The sequence below is a fragment of the Camelus ferus genome, chromosome 7 (assembly GCF_009834535.1).
Source record: "Camelus ferus isolate YT-003-E chromosome 7, BCGSAC_Cfer_1.0, whole genome shotgun sequence".
NCBI classification, from domain to species: Eukaryota; Metazoa; Chordata; class Mammalia; order Artiodactyla; family Camelidae; genus Camelus; species Camelus ferus.
Genome location: NC_045702.1, coordinates 9,540,713 through 9,557,663, shown reverse-complemented (window position 1 = coordinate 9,557,663; position 16,951 = coordinate 9,540,713). Strand labels below are relative to the sequence as shown.

General features: G+C 58.0%; 1 protein-coding gene and 1 long non-coding RNA gene across 4 annotated transcripts in view; one reads left to right on the top strand and one right to left on the bottom strand.

The window, feature by feature from the left end:
• COPG2 (COPI coat complex subunit gamma 2) overlaps nucleotides 1–16,951 on the top strand; it is a 126,110-nt gene that overhangs the window by 82,126 nt on the left and 27,033 nt on the right. The window lies entirely within an intron of this gene.
• On the bottom strand, nucleotides 521–13,594 carry LOC116664800. Its single transcript, XR_004321255.1, has 3 exons — nucleotides 9,240–13,594; nucleotides 2,593–2,594; nucleotides 521–1,927 (listed from the first exon to the last, which is right to left on the bottom strand). It is a non-coding gene; the product is annotated as an uncharacterized LOC116664800 (long non-coding RNA).

The window sequence follows — 16,951 nt, the reverse complement described above, 5'->3', positions numbered from 1 at the left end:
CGATGCTCTTAGGAGCAGCCACTGCTCCCACCCACTACTAGCCACCCCTTTCCACTCCTCCTTCCTCATGCCTCTGCTCCCCCTGGCTGGTCCCGAATCTCTGAAGTTCCTTCTGGTTGGCACCTCTGACATCTGCCTGGATTCCTACCTGCCACCTCCCTCTTCTCATTCCTTCCCCTGTTGGTGTCCAGCCTGTCTCCCTTCCACTGCGCTCCACTCTCCACCCTCCCCTGGGTGCCTCCCATCACCTGTCTCTGGCAGGTGACCCTCCCGTCATGCCACATCAAGGCTCCACTTGGACATTCCTTCCTGAGACCCTTCCTCATGCGACCCATTTCTTCCCTTTACCAACCTGGCCCAGGGAAAGCGCCCTCCTCTTCTCTAGGAACCATGATCTCAAAGCTCCCCAATGCCCGTGATTGAGTAGAACGGGGTCATCCCTTCTCTGTCAGGGTGCTCCCTCCTTGGACCTGATCGCACACTCACACTCTTTCCTCCCCTGCCCTGCCACGTCCTTTCCCAGAACCATCTGCTGTCTCCTGTCAGGTTCTTCCACTGGCTCAGGCCACTACCTCTCCTTTATCCTCAGGCTTCCTTATTCTCATCCTCACCTCATCTCATCCTCCTCCTCTTCTCTCTTCCCTTGTAATCAAGCCACTGCGCACAACTCTTTACACCAAGCGAGTGCTTCCTCCTCTTCTTCCTTTCCTGGCCTCCACTGCTTCCATCTCTCCTCCTTTGGGCCCGGGACGCACCCCTGCCCATCAGCCTTGCGCTCCCACTCCCCGATGACATCCAGACCCCCCCTTTGCCCTCCTTCTCTCTAGGCCACCATCCCCTCATGTACAGATTTTAAGACCCCACTCTCACGCTCCGTCCCATTCTGCCTTGCCCCCTCTGCTGTTCCCTGGATCCAGCCTCCCAAACAAGAGCCCCTGCTGCTCAAGCCCTCACCGTCCTGCCCTCTGCTCGCTCCCTCTGTGCTGCCCCCATTACCTTCTCAGGCCAGACCCCTGACACCCCACTGGTTTCGGAGGTCCCCCTCCTCCCTCCTTCCCTGTGTGCCGCCCCCACCACATGCTGGACCTGCACCCTTCCCAACACCCCTGGAAGAGCAAAAGCTCAGTCAGTGATGGTTGGGCAATGTCAGCTCAGCCTGCTCCTCCCCGACTCCGCTGCCATTTTACGCACGTTTGCTGCCTGCACTCTGTACTGCAGCCACAGGAGCCCAGCCCAGATCCCTGAGGTTACCTGCCAGTGGTTTCTCTGTAGGGTCCGGCTTAATGTGCAGTGACACCCAGGTTCCTCAGTTTTAGCGCAGCCATTGGGTTTCCTTTCCCAGGTCTTCCGATGCTCCGGCTATGAGGTCTCACCTCTGCACTGCAGCTCCTGGCCCGTCTCAGTACCGCACGTACCCCCTCCCCCTGACATCTGCCGAAGTCCCACATTGAGAGCTCTTCAGGCTGCCTTTCCCCTTCCACGGTGCCCCCTTCGCTGACCCTGGGCCCCTCAGACATTCCTAAGGTTCTCTCCCTTCTTCTGTGATTCCCGTCCCCGGTCTCGTCCCTTCTGCCCCCTGAGCAATGCCCCTACCACCTGTCAGTCATGAGAAGGATGCAGCGCTCTTTTCCTTGACCAGCCCTCATGCTCCTGGGATGGCCAGCTTCCCTGTCCGCAGTGTCCTGTACTGAGTCCATCTGCCATCCAGATTTCCCCCTAAGCGCCCTAACCTTGCCGAGTCCGCCAGACGGGAGAAGGTCACTGCTTCTCCGGCCTTCTCTATGACCTTTCCTCTCGCCGTGCCCTGTCTCCAACATTTTCGATGGCCACTACCTCTACGACCTCGACCTCGTTCTCCTCTGGCCTCACCCCGCCTCTCCCGAGTTCCTCGCGTGCCTCACCTGCGCTGTGCTCCTCCTCCTGCCCACTCGGGGGCAGGGACCCTGGATTCTCCACATCCACTCTCTCCTGTGTGTTCCCTGATGCCCTCCACAGGCCTTTCCTTGCCCGGCGCCATCGCCTGCCCCTCCGCCCTCTCCTGGCCCGTTGGACCACCTCTCCTCCACCACACTCTCCCAGTTGTTCGAGGCCGCCGCTCACCTGGTCACCTACATCCTCGGCCCGCTTTCAGGGTCTCTCCTGCTCTCCCGCTACTGCACACATAGCAAAGGAACTGTGCTACCTGATCCGTGTGACATTCTTGCAGCTACCGTCTGTGAGTCTTCCAGCTGGACTCAGTACTTTCCTGTGCTGCGTGCTCCCTTCTTGACGACCCCCCCCCACCTTCCGCTCAGCCCAGCTCCATCATCTCTGCTTCAGACCCACTGCAACCGACCCTGCACGCCCCGCCCCCGACCCCCGCTCATGAGCCAGGCTGCGCTCTCCTCCCAGGTCCCCACGGTGTCGCTCCTTTAACTCTCACGTTTCCATCCAGACCCCTCGTTGCACACTCTCCTGACCCAGCTCTCGGGAAACCCCTGCCTGATTCCCCTTTTTCCTTTCACCTTCTTCTCACCTCCTTGCCCCCACACCTGGCAGCCCCACTCCCGACACCATCACACTGAGTCTGGACCCGCACAGAGCCCTGGGCACCGCTGTCCGCCCTCCTTCTCTCCTCCTCCCTCCGATTGCTCTTCTCTCCCCCAGAGCCTCTCCTGCACTTTTGTGTCCCATCTCTTCTCATGCCCACACCCCTCCTATCCCGCACACATCATGACTCAGGCAGGTGACAATATCTTTGGTCTAACTCTCTTTCTAGGTGCTTGTCACTGTCCCTTTCAAAAGTTTACCCCTCCTCATTCAGCTCTGTGACACCTTATGGTCGTACTGTCCAGCTGTGTCTCCTGACAGCCAGGTGTTTCCCTTCTGCCTTCCCTGCAGCCCCTCTCCCTCGTCCTCTCTGGGTGGATTCAGTGGTCTCACCCTCCCTCATCTCAGCGTAGTCATCACCCCCAGCACTGGACTTGCAGTCATTCCATAAGCTCAAAGTAGATGATTTTCTCAGTGCCTGGAGCTCCTTCTCCCTTCCCCACCATCCCCACTGATCCCAACCCTGCCCTCACATCCAATCCAGTCAAACTCAATTTGTACCCCAATCCTGAACCCTGTCCCAGACCACACCCCACCCTGGATCCATATTAAAGAGCCTGGCCAAAAAGTTCTACCCTTGCCACAATATTCCAGGTGTAGCAGCAGCCACTGCTCCCGCCCGCTGCTAGCCACCCCTTTCCCACTCCTCCTTCCTCATGCGTCTGCTCCCCCTGGCTGGTCCCGAATCTCTGAAGGTCCTTCTGGTTGGCACCTCTGACATCTGCCTGGATTCCTACCTGCCACCTCCTCCTTCTCATTGCTCCCCCTGTTGGTGTCCAGCCTGTCTCCCTTCCACTGCGCTCCAGTCTCCACCCTCCCCGGGGTGCCTCTCATCACCTGTCTCTGGCAGGTGACTCTCCCGTCATGCCACATCAAGGCTCCACTTGGACATTCCTTCCTGAGACCCTTCCTCATGCAACCCATTTCTTCCTTTTCCCTCCCTGTCCAGGGAAAGTGCCCTCCTCTTCTCTAGGAACCATGATCTCAGAGTTCCCCAGTGCCCGTCATTAAGTTGCACGGGGTCATCCCTTCTCTGTCGGGGTGCTCCCTCCTTGGACCTGCTATCACGCTCACACTCTTTCCTCCCCTTCCCTGCCACATCCTTTCCAAAACCATCTGCTGTCTCCTATCCAGCGTTTACACTGACTCGGGCCACCAATTCCCTTTAGACTCCCTTTTCTTCTCCCTGCCTCTCCTTCCTTCTTCTGTTGTTGTCTCTAATCCAGCCATTGCCCTCAGGGCTTTATCAAGCTCACACTTCCTCCCCCTCTTTTATCCCAGGCCTCCACTGCTTCTGTTTCACCTCCATCAGGCTTTAAGAAGCACCCTTGCCAACCGTCCTTGGCCTCCCACTCCCCGATGATGCAGTCCTGATCCTCACTTTGCCCCGTTTCCCTCTTGGCCATGCTCCCCTCACAAAACCCATGTGCAGGTTTTAAGACCCTCCTCTCACTCTCCATCCCATTCTGCCTGCCCCCTCTGTAGTCCATCAGATCCAGCCTCCCGACCCACAGACCCCCTTCTCCCACGGCCCCGCCCTCCCACTGCGTGCTCTCTCCCTCGGCCACTTTGCTGCCCACGTTACCTTCTCGGACTAGACCTCTGACACCCCACAGATTTTGTTGGTCCCCCTCTTTCCCAGCTTTCCTGTGTGGAGTCTCCACCACACGTTAGACCTCCACTCTTTGCAACCCCCCCTGGAATAACAGATGCGTGAATTCAGTGATCGTTGCAAACTGTCACCTCTGCCTTGATTCCTGCTCACTCCTCCATTTCTAAGCATATCTGCTACCCACCCGCTGGACTCCACCCACATGCGTCCATACCCAGGTCCGAGATTACCTGCCAGCGGTTTCTGTGCAGGATCCGTCTCAATGTGACACGCGGCCCTGTTCCCTCAGTTTCACCCCGTCACTGGGTCCCCTTTCCCTACGTGCTCCTGAGGGCCCCAGGTATTCAAACACCGAGGCGTGGGGTCTCTGCTCTGCTGCCTAGCCTCAGTACCGCATAAGCCTGTCCTCTGGCCCCTCAAGGTCGGCCGACAGCCCCAGTCTGGGAGCGCTGCGTGTGGCCTTCCCCTTTGCCGCGGCGCCTCCTTGACTGTGCCTGAGCCCGAGGACCTGCGTGAGCTTTTCTCCCCTCTTCCGTCCCTTTCTCTTCCCGCATGACTCGCTCCTGGGGACCACCATCTCACGGCTGCTCCAGACCCCACTAACTCCCTTTTCCTACTCTGGGTGTGGACTGAACCTTACTAGGCCCATCCTGCCTTTTTCTTACACTCGTGTGTTTGGCAGCCCCTCTGCTCCATCTTCCACTGCTTCCCTGCCGCCTCTGCCAGTCACGCGACAGAGTCAGCGGTCCTTCCTTACATCTTCCCTTCCTGCCCTGCACTCATGCTTCCTCCGTTGCCATTCTCTCCATCCCAGTGTCCTGTCCTAAATCCACAGCTGTCCCAAGTCACCCCTAAGCACCCTTCCTTTTTTGGTCCACCATTTTGGAGATGGTCATTGCTTCTCTGGGCTTTTCTCTGACTTTCCATCATCTCATCCCACCATCCCAGGTTCCCTGCTGGCCTTACCCACATTGTGCCCTGCCTCCTGCATGGGGTTTGCCACAACTGTGGCTCACTTTTGGAGGCAGAATGTCTGTGTTCTCCACATCCACTTCTCCTTCAGGCTCTCTGTAATCCCTCTCTTGATGCAGTACACACTCTGATCCTCTCAACAAGCCTCTCATTCTTTAGCTGCAAGGGACCATCACCTGCCCATCCCCCCCCCCCCCGGACCCGCCTCTCCTCTGCCACACTCCCCCAGGGGGAGACGGCGCCCCTGATCTGCACCCTGGCTCCTGCTTTGCCCTCTCTCTCACGTGCGGCACTTTCAGCTACGGGCTGTGAGTCTTCCGGCCGGATTCAGCCGTCTTCTCTGCCGTCTCCTCCCTGCTCGTTCTCCCATCCGCTGCTCAGCCCAGGTCGGTCATCTTTGCTTCGGACACACTAGACTGAATCCAGCCTCCGCCCCCCAGCCCGTGCTCATGTCCTGTGAACCCAGGCTATGCTTCCTCCAGGCCCCGCCACATAACCTTTCATGTTTCCATTCAGACCCCTTTGATTCACGCTCTTCGAGCACAGCTCTTGGGGAACCCTTCCCCTGATTCTCCTGCCTTTATCCTTTCATCACAGCACTTTTGCCTTTTGCCCTCCCCCTCTTGCCTCCACACCCGCCAACCCCCACATCCCCTCCACAGAGCCCTGGACACTGCTTCTGACCTCCTTCTCTTCCCTCCCGGGCTGTCATCTCTCTCCCAGATGCTCTCCTTCAGTGTTGTCCCCGTCTCTTCCACCCCTTCCTTTGCTACGTACATCCCCTGCGGTGCCCTGCGCTCACGTATGCACACCTAGCTTCCTTTCAGTTGCCACTCCCATCTCTCAGCCTTATATCACAAGCATCCTCAGCTCTGGGACCAAAAAGTTGGCACTTCACTCCCGGTCCATTGATGCTAATACAAGCCCACCCCCCATCATTCCAGAGGCCCTGTTGGCTACATCCATTTGCTCGCTGTCTGCCTGGTCCTGAGTCCTTTTCCTCCACGTCTCCCAGTCTTGACTCTGATGCCTGCATCTGCCCCCACTCAGCGGCTCACCTGCTCGTGCCCGCCCACCCCCCCCCACTGCCCAGCTCTCCACCTTGCCCCCCCCCCCCAGTGATTCTCACCCGAGGATGCATGACCCCCAAGGCTGGCCTATCAACATCATCTTTCAGGAATGTTTTTGTGTTTTCTGTTTGGATTTTTTGGTTTTGTTTTTGTTTTGAGCAGAGCACTGCTCACCCTCAGATGTGTTGCTAGGCCTCCCTTGGGGTCCATGCCCACAGCCCTCCCTCGGGTGAAATTCACCCCCCCCCTCGGGAAGAATCACTGCTGTGCACAACCAGCCTGGCCCCCTGGGCTGCCCTCTCCCCTTGCCCGCCCCTGGCTTCCAGCAGTTGCCACTGACATTTGTTCCTCAAAGATACCAGCACGGAGCCCACTCTTACACTGCCCGGCACTGTCCTCTTGAACCACCACATGGCCTTTCATATCTACTCTCTGGCACTCAACATGCCCCAAACCCCAGTCTGCATTAGAACACCATTCTTTTCACATACTCCTTCTGCCTCCCCCATCCTTTAAGATTCTCAGGCATTGGTACAGTATCTTTGGTCCAAATCTGGTGCATCTTGGCACTTGCCATTGTCCCTTTTTCTGCTTTACCCTCCTCATGTCAGACCCGTAACACCGTCCCCCTGCAGAGCCCTGCCCCTGTCGTCCTCACGTTCCTCTGTGATTCCCGCCAAGCAGACCTTTCCCATCCTCCTCTCCTGCAGCTACTCTCCTCTGTCCTCTCTGGGTGAATTCACTGGTCTTCCCAATCCTCTCCTCAACCTGCAGTCATCACCCCAACACCGGACCTGTACTCAGTCCAGAAGCGCAGCTAAAGATGCTTTTCTTAGTGCCTGGAGATTGGCTCATGCCCCAACCCACCACCTCACACCCACACCCATTAATCCCAACCCTGCCCTCCCAGCCAACCCAGCCAAAGCCCACCCTAACCCATTCCTCTCCCCCTTTACCCCATTCCCAGTCCATTCCCAGCGGATCCATATTAAAGAGCCTGGCCAAAAAGTTCTACCCTCCCCACAACATTCGATGCTCTTAGGAGCAGCCACTGCTCCCACCCACTACTAGCCACCCCTTTCCACTCCTCCTTCCTCATGCCTCTGCTCCCCCTGGCTGGTCCCGAATCTCTGAAGTTCCTTCTGGTTGGCACCTCTGACATCTGCCTGGATTCCTACCTGCCACCTCCCTCTTCTCATTCCTTCCCCTGTTGGTGTCCAGCCTGTCTCCCTTCCACTGCGCTCCACTCTCCACCCTCCCCGGGGTGCCTCTCATCACCTGTCTCTGGCAGGTGACTCTCCCGTCATGCCACATCAAGGCTCCACTTGGACATTCCTTCCTGAGACCCTTCCTCATGCGACCCATTTCTTCCTTTTCCCATCCCTGTCCAGGGAAAGTGCCCTCCTCTTCTCTAGGAACCATGATCTCAAGAGTTCCCCAAGTGCCCGTCATTAAGTATGCACGGGGTCATCCCTTCTCTGTCGGGGTGCTCCCTCCTTGGACCTGCTATCACGCTCACACTCTTTCCTCCCCTTCCCTGCCACATCCTTTCCAAAACCATCTGCTGTCTCCTGTCAGGTTCTTCCACTGGCTCAGGCCACTACCTCTCCTTTATCCTCAGGCTTCCTTATTCTCATCCTCACCTCATCTCATCCTCCTCCTCTTCTCTCTTCCCTTGTAATCAAGCCACTGCGCACAACTCTTTACACCAAGCGAGTGCTTCCTCCTCTTCTTCCTTTCCTGGCCTCCACTGCTTCCATCTCTCCTCCTTTGGGCCCGGGACGCACCCCTGCCCATCAGCCTTGCGCTCCCACTCCCCGATGACATCCAGACCCCCCCTTTGCCCTCCTTCTCTCTAGGCCACCATCCCCTCATGTACAGATTTTAAGACCCCACTCTCACGCTCCGTCCCATTCTGCCTTGCCCCCCTCTGCTGTTCCCTGGATCCAGCCTCCCAAACAAGAGCCCCTGCTGCTCAAGCCCTCACCGTCCTGCCCTCTGCTCGCTCCCTCTGTGCTGCCCCCATTACCTTCTCAGGCCAGACCCCTGACACCCCACTGGTTTCGGAGGTCCCCCTCCTCCCTCCTTCCCTGTGTGCCGCCCCCACCACATGCTGGACCTGCACCCTTCCCAACACCCCTGGAAGAGCAAAAGCTCAGTCAGTGATGGTTGGGCAATGTCAGCTCAGCCTGCTCCTCCCCGACTCCGCTGCCATTTTACGCACGTTTGCTGCCTGCACTCTGCACTGCAGCCACAGGAGCCCAGCCCAGATCCCTGAGGTTACCTGCCAGTGGTTTCTCTGTAGGGTCCGGCTTAATGTGCAGTGACACCCAGGTTCCTCAGTTTTAGCGCAGCCATTGGGTTTCCTTTCCCAGGTCTTCCGATGCTCCGGCTATGAGGTCTCACCTCTGCACTGCAGCTCCTGGCCCGTCTCAGTACCGCACGTACCCCCTCCCCCTGACATCTGCCGAAGTCCCACATTGAGAGCTCTTCAGGCTGCCTTTCCCCTTCCACGGTGCCCCCCTTCGCTGACCCTGGGCCCCTCAGACATTCCTAAGGTTCTCTCCCTTCTTCTGTGATTCCCGTCCCCGGTCTCGTCCCTTCTGCCCCCTGAGCAATGCCCCTACCACCTGTCAGTCATGAGAAGGATGCAGCGCTCTTTTCCTTGACCAGCCCTCATGCTCCTGGGATGGCCAGCTTCCCTGTCCGCAGTGTCCTGTACTGAGTCCATCTGCCATCCAGATTTCCCCCTAAGCGCCCTAACCTTGCCGAGTCCGCCAGACGGGAGAAGGTCACTGCTTCTCCGGCCTTCTCTATGACCTTTCCTCTCGCCGTGCCCTGTCTCCAACATTTTCGATGGCCACTACCTCTACGACCTCGACCTCGTTCTCCTCTGGCCTCACCCCGCCTCTCCCGAGTTCCTCGCGTGCCTCACCTGCGCTGTGCTCCTCCTCCTGCCCACTCGGGGGCAGGGACCCTGGATTCTCCACATCCACTGGGCTTCCTCTCCCCTTTCCTGCCCACTCGGGGGCAGGGACCCTGGATTCTCCACATCCACTCTCTCCTGTGTGTTCCCTGATGCCCTCCACAGGCCTTTCCTTGCCCGGCGCCATCGCCTGCCCCTCCGCCCTCTCCTGGCCCGTTGGACCACCTCTCCTCCACCACACTCTCCCAGTTGTTCGAGGCCGCCGCTCACCTGGTCACCTACATCCTCGGCCCGCTTTCAGGGTCTCTCCTGCTCTCTCCCGCTACTGCACACATAGCAAAGGAACTGTGCTACCTGATCCGTGTGACATTCTTGCAGCTACCGTCTGTGAGTCTTCCAGCTGGACTCAGTACTTTCCTGTGCTGCGTGCTCCCTTCTTGACGACCCCCCCCCACCTTCCGCTCAGCCCAGCTCCATCATCTCTGCTTCAGACCCACTGCACCGACCCTGCACGCCCCGCCCCCGACCCCCGCTCATGAGCCAGGCTGCGCTCTCCTCCCAGGTCCCCACGGTGTCGCTCCTTTAACTCTCACGTTTCCATCCAGACCCCTCGTTGCACACTCTCCTGACCCAGCTCTCGGGAAACCCCTGCCTGATTCCCCTTTTTCCTTTCACCTTCTTCTCACCTCCTTGCCCCCACACCTGGCAGCCCCACTCCCGACACCATCACACTGAGTCTGGACCCGCACAGAGCCCTGGGCACCGCTGTCCGCCCTCCTTCTCTCCTCCTCCCTCCGATTGCTCTTCTCTCCCCCAGAGCCTCTCCTGCACTTTTGTGTCCCATCTCTTCTCATGCCCACACCCCTCCTATCCCGCACACATCATGACTCAGGCAGGTGACAATATCTTTGGTCTAACTCTCTTTCTAGGTGCTTGTCACTGTCCCTTTCAAAAGTTTACCCCTCCTCATTCAGCTCTGTGACACCTTATGGTCGTACTGTCCAGCTGTGTCTCCTGACAGCCAGGTGTTTCCCTTCTGCCTTCCCTGCAGCCCCTCTCCCTCGTCCTCTCTGGGTGGATTCAGTGGTCTCACCCTCCCTCATCTCAGCGTAGTCATCACCCCCAGCACTGGACTTGCAGTCATTCCATAAGCTCAAAGTAGATGATTTTCTCAGTGCCTGGAGCTCCTTCTCCCTTCCCCACCATCCCCACTGATCCCAACCCTGCCCTCACATCCAATCCAGTCAAACTCAATTTGTACCCCAATCCTGAACCCTGTCCCAGACCACACCCCACCCTGGATCCATATTAAAGAGCCTGGCCAAAAAGTTCTACCCTTGCCACAATATTCCAGGTGTAGCAGCAGCCACTGCTCCCGCCCGCTGCTAGCCACCCCTTTCCACTCCTCCTTCCTCATGCCTCTGCTCCCCCTGGCTGGTCCCGAATCTCTGAAGTTCCTTCTGGTTGGCACCTCTGACATCTGCCTGGATTCCTACCTGCCACCTCCTCCTTCTCATTGCTCCCCCTGTTGGTGTCCAGCCTGTCTCCCTTCCACTGCGCTCCAGTCTCCACCCTCCCCGGGGTGCCTCTCATCACCTGTCTCTGGCAGGTGACTCTCCCGTCATGCCACATCAAGGCTCCACTTGGACATTCCTTCCTGAGACCCTTCCTCATGCAACCCATTTCTTCCTTTTCCCTCCCTGTCCAGGGAAAGTGCCCTCCTCTTCTCTAGGAACCATGATCTCAGAGTTCCCCAGTGCCCGTCATTAAGTTGCACGGGGTCATCCCTTCTCTGTCGGGGTGCTCCCTCCTTGGACCTGCTATCACGCTCACACTCTTTCCTCCCCTTCCCTGCCACATCCTTTCCAAAACCATCTGCTGTCTCCTATCCAGCGTTTACACTGACTCGGGCCACCAATTCCCTTTAGACTCCCTTTTCTTCTCCCTGCCTCTCCTTCCTTCTTCTGTTGTTGTCTCTAATCCAGCCATTGCCCTCAGGGCTTTATCAAGCTCACACTTCCTCCCCCTCTTTTATCCCAGGCCTCCACTGCTTCTGTTTCACCTCCATCAGGCTTTAAGAAGCACCCTTGCCAACCGTCCTTGGCCTCCCACTCCCCGATGATGCAGTCCTGATCCTCACTTTGCCCCGTTTCCCTCTTGGCCATGCTCCCCTCACAAAACCCATGTGCAGGTTTTAAGACCCTCCTCTCACTCTCCATCCCATTCTGCCTGCCCCCTCTGTAGTCCATCAGATCCAGCCTCCCGACCCACAGACCCCCTTCTCCCACGGCCCCGCCCTCCCACTGCGTGCTCTCTCCCTCGGCCACTTTGCTGCCCACGTTACCTTCTCGGACTAGACCTCTGACACCCCACAGATTTTGTTGGTCCCCCTCTTTCCCAGCTTTCCTGTGTGGAGTCTCCACCACACGTTAGACCTCCACTCTTTGCAACCCCCCTGGAATAACAGATGCGTGAATTCAGTGATCGTTGCAAACTGTCACCTCTGCCTTGATTCCTGCTCACTCCTCCATTTCTAAGCATATCTGCTACCCACCCGCTGGACTCCACCCACATGCGTCCATACCCAGGTCCGAGATTACCTGCCAGCGGTTTCTGTGCAGGATCCGTCTCAATGTGACACGCGGCCCTGTTCCCTCAGTTTCACCCCGTCACTGGGTCCCCTTTCCCTACGTGCTCCTGAGGGCCCCAGGTATTCAAACACCGAGGCGTGGGGTCTCTGCTCTGCTGCCTAGCCTCAGTACCGCATAAGCCTGTCCTCTGGCCCCTCAAGGTCGGCCGACAGCCCCAGTCTGGGAGCGCTGCGTGTGGCCTTCCCCTTTGCCGCGGCGCCTCCTTGACTGTGCCTGAGCCCGAGGACCTGCGTGAGCTTTTCTCCCCTCTTCCGTCCCTTTCTCTTCCCGCATGACTCGCTCCTGGGGACCACCATCTCACGGCTGCTCCAGACCCCACTAACTCCCTTTTCCTACTCTGGGTGTGGACTGAACCTTACTAGGCCCATCCTGCCTTTTTCTTACACTCGTGTGTTTGGCAGCCCCTCTGCTCCATCTTCCACTGCTTCCCTGCCGCCTCTGCCAGTCACGCGACAGAGTCAGCGGTCCTTCCTTACATCTTCCCTTCCTGCCCTGCACTCATGCTTCCTCCGTTGCCATTCTCTCCATCCCAGTGTCCTGTCCTAAATCCACAGCTGTCCCAAGTCACCCCTAAGCACCCTTCCTTTTTTGGTCCACCATTTTGGAGATGGTCATTGCTTCTCTGGGCTTTTCTCTGACTTTCCATCATCTCATCCCACCATCCCAGGTTCCCTGCTGGCCTTACCCACATTGTGCCCTGCCTCCTGCATGGGGTTTGCCACAACTGTGGCTCACTTTTGGAGGCAGAATGTCTGTGTTCTCCACATCCACTTCTCCTTCAGGCTCTCTGTAATCCCTCTCTTGATGCAGTACACACTCTGATCCTCTCAACAAGCCTCTCATTCTTTAGCTGCAAGGGACCATCACCTGCCCATCCCCCCCCCCCCGGACCGCCTCTCCTCTGCCACACTCCCCCAGGGGGAGACGGCGCCCCTGATCTGCACCCTGGCTCCTGCTTTGCCCTCTCTCTCACGTGCGGCACTTTCAGCTACGGGCTGTGAGTCTTCCGGCCGGATTCAGCCGTCTTCTCTGCCGTCTCCTCCCTGCTCGTTCTCCCATCCGCTGCTCAGCCCAGGTCGGTCATCTTTGCTTCGGACACACTAGACTGAATCCAGCCTCCGCCCCCCAGCCCGTGCTCATGTCCTGTGAACCCAGGCTATGCTTCCTCCAGGCCCCGCCACATAACCTTTCATGTTTCCATTCAGACCCCTTTGATTCACGCTCTTCGAGCACAGCTCTTGGGGAACCCTTCCCCTGATTCTCCTGCCTTTATCCTTTCATCACAGCACTTTTGCCTTTTGCCCTCCCCCTCTTGCCTCCACACCCGCCAACCCCCACATCCCCTCCACAGAGCCCTGGACACTGCTTCTGACCTCCTTCTCTTCCCTCCCGGGCTGTCATCTCTCTCCCAGATGCTCTCCTTCAGTGTTGTCCCGTCTCTTCCACCCCTTCCTTTGCTACGTACATCCCCTGCGGTGCCCTGCGCTCACGTATGCACACCTAGCTTCCTTTCAGTTGCCACTCCCATCTCTCAGCCTTATATCACAAGCATCCTCAGCTCTGGGACCAAAAAGTTGGCACTTCACTCCCGGTCCATTGATGCTAATACAAGCCCACCCCCCATCATTCCAGAGGCCCTGTTGGCTACATCCATTTGCTCGCTGTCTGCCTGGTCCTGAGTCCTTTTCCTCCACGTCTCCCAGTCTTGACTCTGATGCCTGCATCTGCCCCCACTCAGCGGCTCACCTGCTCGTGCCCGCCCACCCCCCCCCCACTGCCCAGCTCTCCACCTTGCCCCCCCCCCCCAGTGATTCTCACCCGAGGATGCATGACCCCCAAGGCTGGCCTATCAACATCATCTTTCAGGAATGTTTTTGTGTTTTCTGTTTGGATTTTTTTGGTTTTGTTTTTGTTTTGAGCAGAGCACTGCTCACCCTCAGATGTGTTGCTAGGCCTCCCTTGGGGTCCATGCCCACAGCCCTCCCTCGGGTGAAATTCACCCCCCCCCCTCGGGAAGAATCACTGCTGTGCACAACCAGCCTGGCCCCCTGGGCTGCCCTCTCCCCTTGCCCGCCCCTGGCTTCCAGCAGTTGCCACTGACATTTGTTCCTCAAAGATACCAGCACGGAGCCCACTCTTACACTGCCCGGCACTGTCCTCTTGAACCACCACATGGCCTTTCATATCTACTCTCTGGCACTCAACATGCCCCAAACCCCAGTCTGCATTAGAACACCATTCTTTTCACATACTCCTTCTGCCTCCCCCATCCTTTAAGATTCTCAGGCATTGGTACAGTATCTTTGGTCCAAATCTGGTGCATCTTGGCACTTGCCATTGTCCCTTTTTCTGCTTTACCCTCCTCATGTCAGACCCGTAACACCGTCCCCCTGCAGAGCCCTGCCCCTGTCGTCCTCACGTTCCTCTGTGATTCCCGCCAAGCAGACCTTTCCCATCCTCCTCTCCTGCAGCTACTCTCCTCTGTCCTCTCTGGGTGAATTCACTGGTCTTCCCAATCCTCTCCTCAACCTGCAGTCATCACCCCAACACCGGACCTGTACTCAGTCCAGAAGCGCAGCTAAAGATGCTTTTCTTAGTGCCTGGAGATTGGCTCATGCCCCAACCCACCACCTCACACCCACACCCATTAATCCCAACCCTGCCCTCCCAGCCAACCCAGCCAAAGCCCACCCTAACCCATTCCTCTCCCCTTTACCCCATTCCCAGTCCATTCCCAGCGGATCCATATTAAAGAGCCTGGCCAAAAAGTTCTACCCTCCCCACAACATTCGATGCTCTTAGGAGCAGCCACTGCTCCCACCCACTACTAGCCACCCCTTTCCACTCCTCCTTCCTCATGCCTCTGCTCCCCCTGGCTGGTCCCGAATCTCTGAAGTTCCTTCTGGTTGGCACCTCTGACATCTGCCTGGATTCCTACCTGCCACCTCCCTCTTCTCATTCCTTCCCCTGTTGGTGTCCAGCCTGTCTCCCTTCCACTGCGCTCCACTCTCCACCCTCCCCTGGGTGCCTCTCATCACCTGTCTCTGGCAGGTGACCCTCCCGTCATGCCACATCAAGGCTCCACTTGGACATTCCTTCCTGAGACCCTTCCTCATGCAACCCATTTCTTCCTTTTCCCTCCCTGTCCAGGGAAAGTGCCCTCCTCTTCTCTAGGAACCATGATCTCAGAGTTCCCCAGTGCCCGTCATTAAGTTGCACGGGGTCATCCCTTCTCTGTCGGGGTGCTCCCTCCTTGGACCTGCTATCACGCTCACACTCTTTCCTCCCCTTCCCTGCCACATCCTTTCCAAAACCATCTGCTGTCTCCTGTCAGGTTCTTCCACTGGCTCAGGCCACTACCTCTCCTTTATCCTCAGGCTTCCTTATTCTCATCCTCACCTCATCTCATCCTCCTCCTCTTCTCTCTTCCCTTGTAATCAAGCCACTGCGCACAACTCTTTACACCAAGCGAGTGCTTCCTCCTCTTCTTCCTTTCCTGGCCTCCACTGCTTCCATCTCTCCTCCTTTGGGCCCGGGACGCACCCCTGCCCATCAGCCTTGCGCTCCCACTCCCCGATGACATCCAGACCCCCCCTTTGCCCTCCTTCTCTCTAGGCCACCATCCCCTCATGTACAGATTTTAAGACCCCACTCTCACGCTCCGTCCCATTCTGCCTTGCCCCCTCTGCTGTTCCCTGGATCCAGCCTCCCAAACAAGAGCCCCTGCTGCTCAAGCCCTCACCGTCCTGCCCTCTGCTCGCTCCCTCTGTGCTGCCCCCATTACCTTCTCAGGCCAGACCCCTGACACCCCACTGGTTTCGGAGGTCCCCCTCCTCCCTCCTTCCCTGTGTGCCGCCCCCACCACATGCTGGACCTGCACCCTTCCCAACACCCCTGGAAGAGCAAAAGCTCAGTCAGTGATGGTTGGGCAATGTCAGCTCAGCCTGCTCCTCCCCGACTCCGCTGCCATTTTACGCACGTTTGCTGCCTGCACTCTGCACTGCAGCCACAGGAGCCCAGCCCAGATCCCTGAGGTTACCTGCCAGTGGTTTCTCTGTAGGGTCCGGCTTAATGTGCAGTGACACCCAGGTTCCTCAGTTTTAGCGCAGCCATTGGGTTTCCTTTCCCAGGTCTTCCGATGCTCCGGCTATGAGGTCTCACCTCTGCACTGCAGCTCCTGGCCCGTCTCAGTACCGCACGTACCCCCTCCCCCTGACATCTGCCGAAGTCCCACATTGAGAGCTCTTCAGGCTGCCTTTCCCCTTCCACGGTGCCCCCTTCGCTGACCCTGGGCCCCTCAGACATTCCTAAGGTTCTCTCCCTTCTTCTGTGATTCCCGTCCCCGGTCTCGTCCCTTCTGCCCCCTGAGCAATGCCCCTACCACCTGTCAGTCATGAGAAGGATGCAGCGCTCTTTTCCTTGACCAGCCCTCATGCTCCTGGGATGGCCAGCTTCCCTGTCCGCAGTGTCCTGTACTGAGTCCATCTGCCATCCAGATTTCCCCCTAAGCGCCCTAACCTTGCCGAGTCCGCCAGACGGGAGAAGGTCACTGCTTCTCCGGCCTTCTCTATGACCTTTCCTCTCGCCGTGCCCTGTCTCCAACATTTTCGATGGCCACTACCTCTACGACCTCGACCTCGTTCTCCTCTGGCCTCACCCCGCCTCTCCCGAGTTCCTCGCGTGCCTCACCTGCGCTGTGCTCCTCCTCCTGCCCACTCGGGGGCAGGGACCCTGGATTCTCCACATCCACTGGGCTTCCTCTCCCCTTTCCTGCCCACTCGGGGGCAGGGACCCTGGATTCTCCACATCCACTCTCTCCTGTGTGTTCCCTGATGCCCTCCACAGGCCTTTCCTTGCCCGGCGCCATCGCCTGCCCCTCCGCCCTCTCCTGGCCCGTTGGACCACCTCTCCTCCACCACACTCTCCCAGTTGTTCGAGGCCGCCGCTCACCTGGTCACCTACATCCTCGGCCCGCTTTCAGGGTCTCTCCTGCTCTCCCGCTACTGCACACATAGCAAAGGAACTGTGCTACCTGATCCGTGTGACATTCTTGCAGCTACCGTCTGTGAGTCTTCCAGCTGGACTCAGTACTTTCCTGTGCTGCGTGCTCCCTTCTTGACGACCCCCCCCC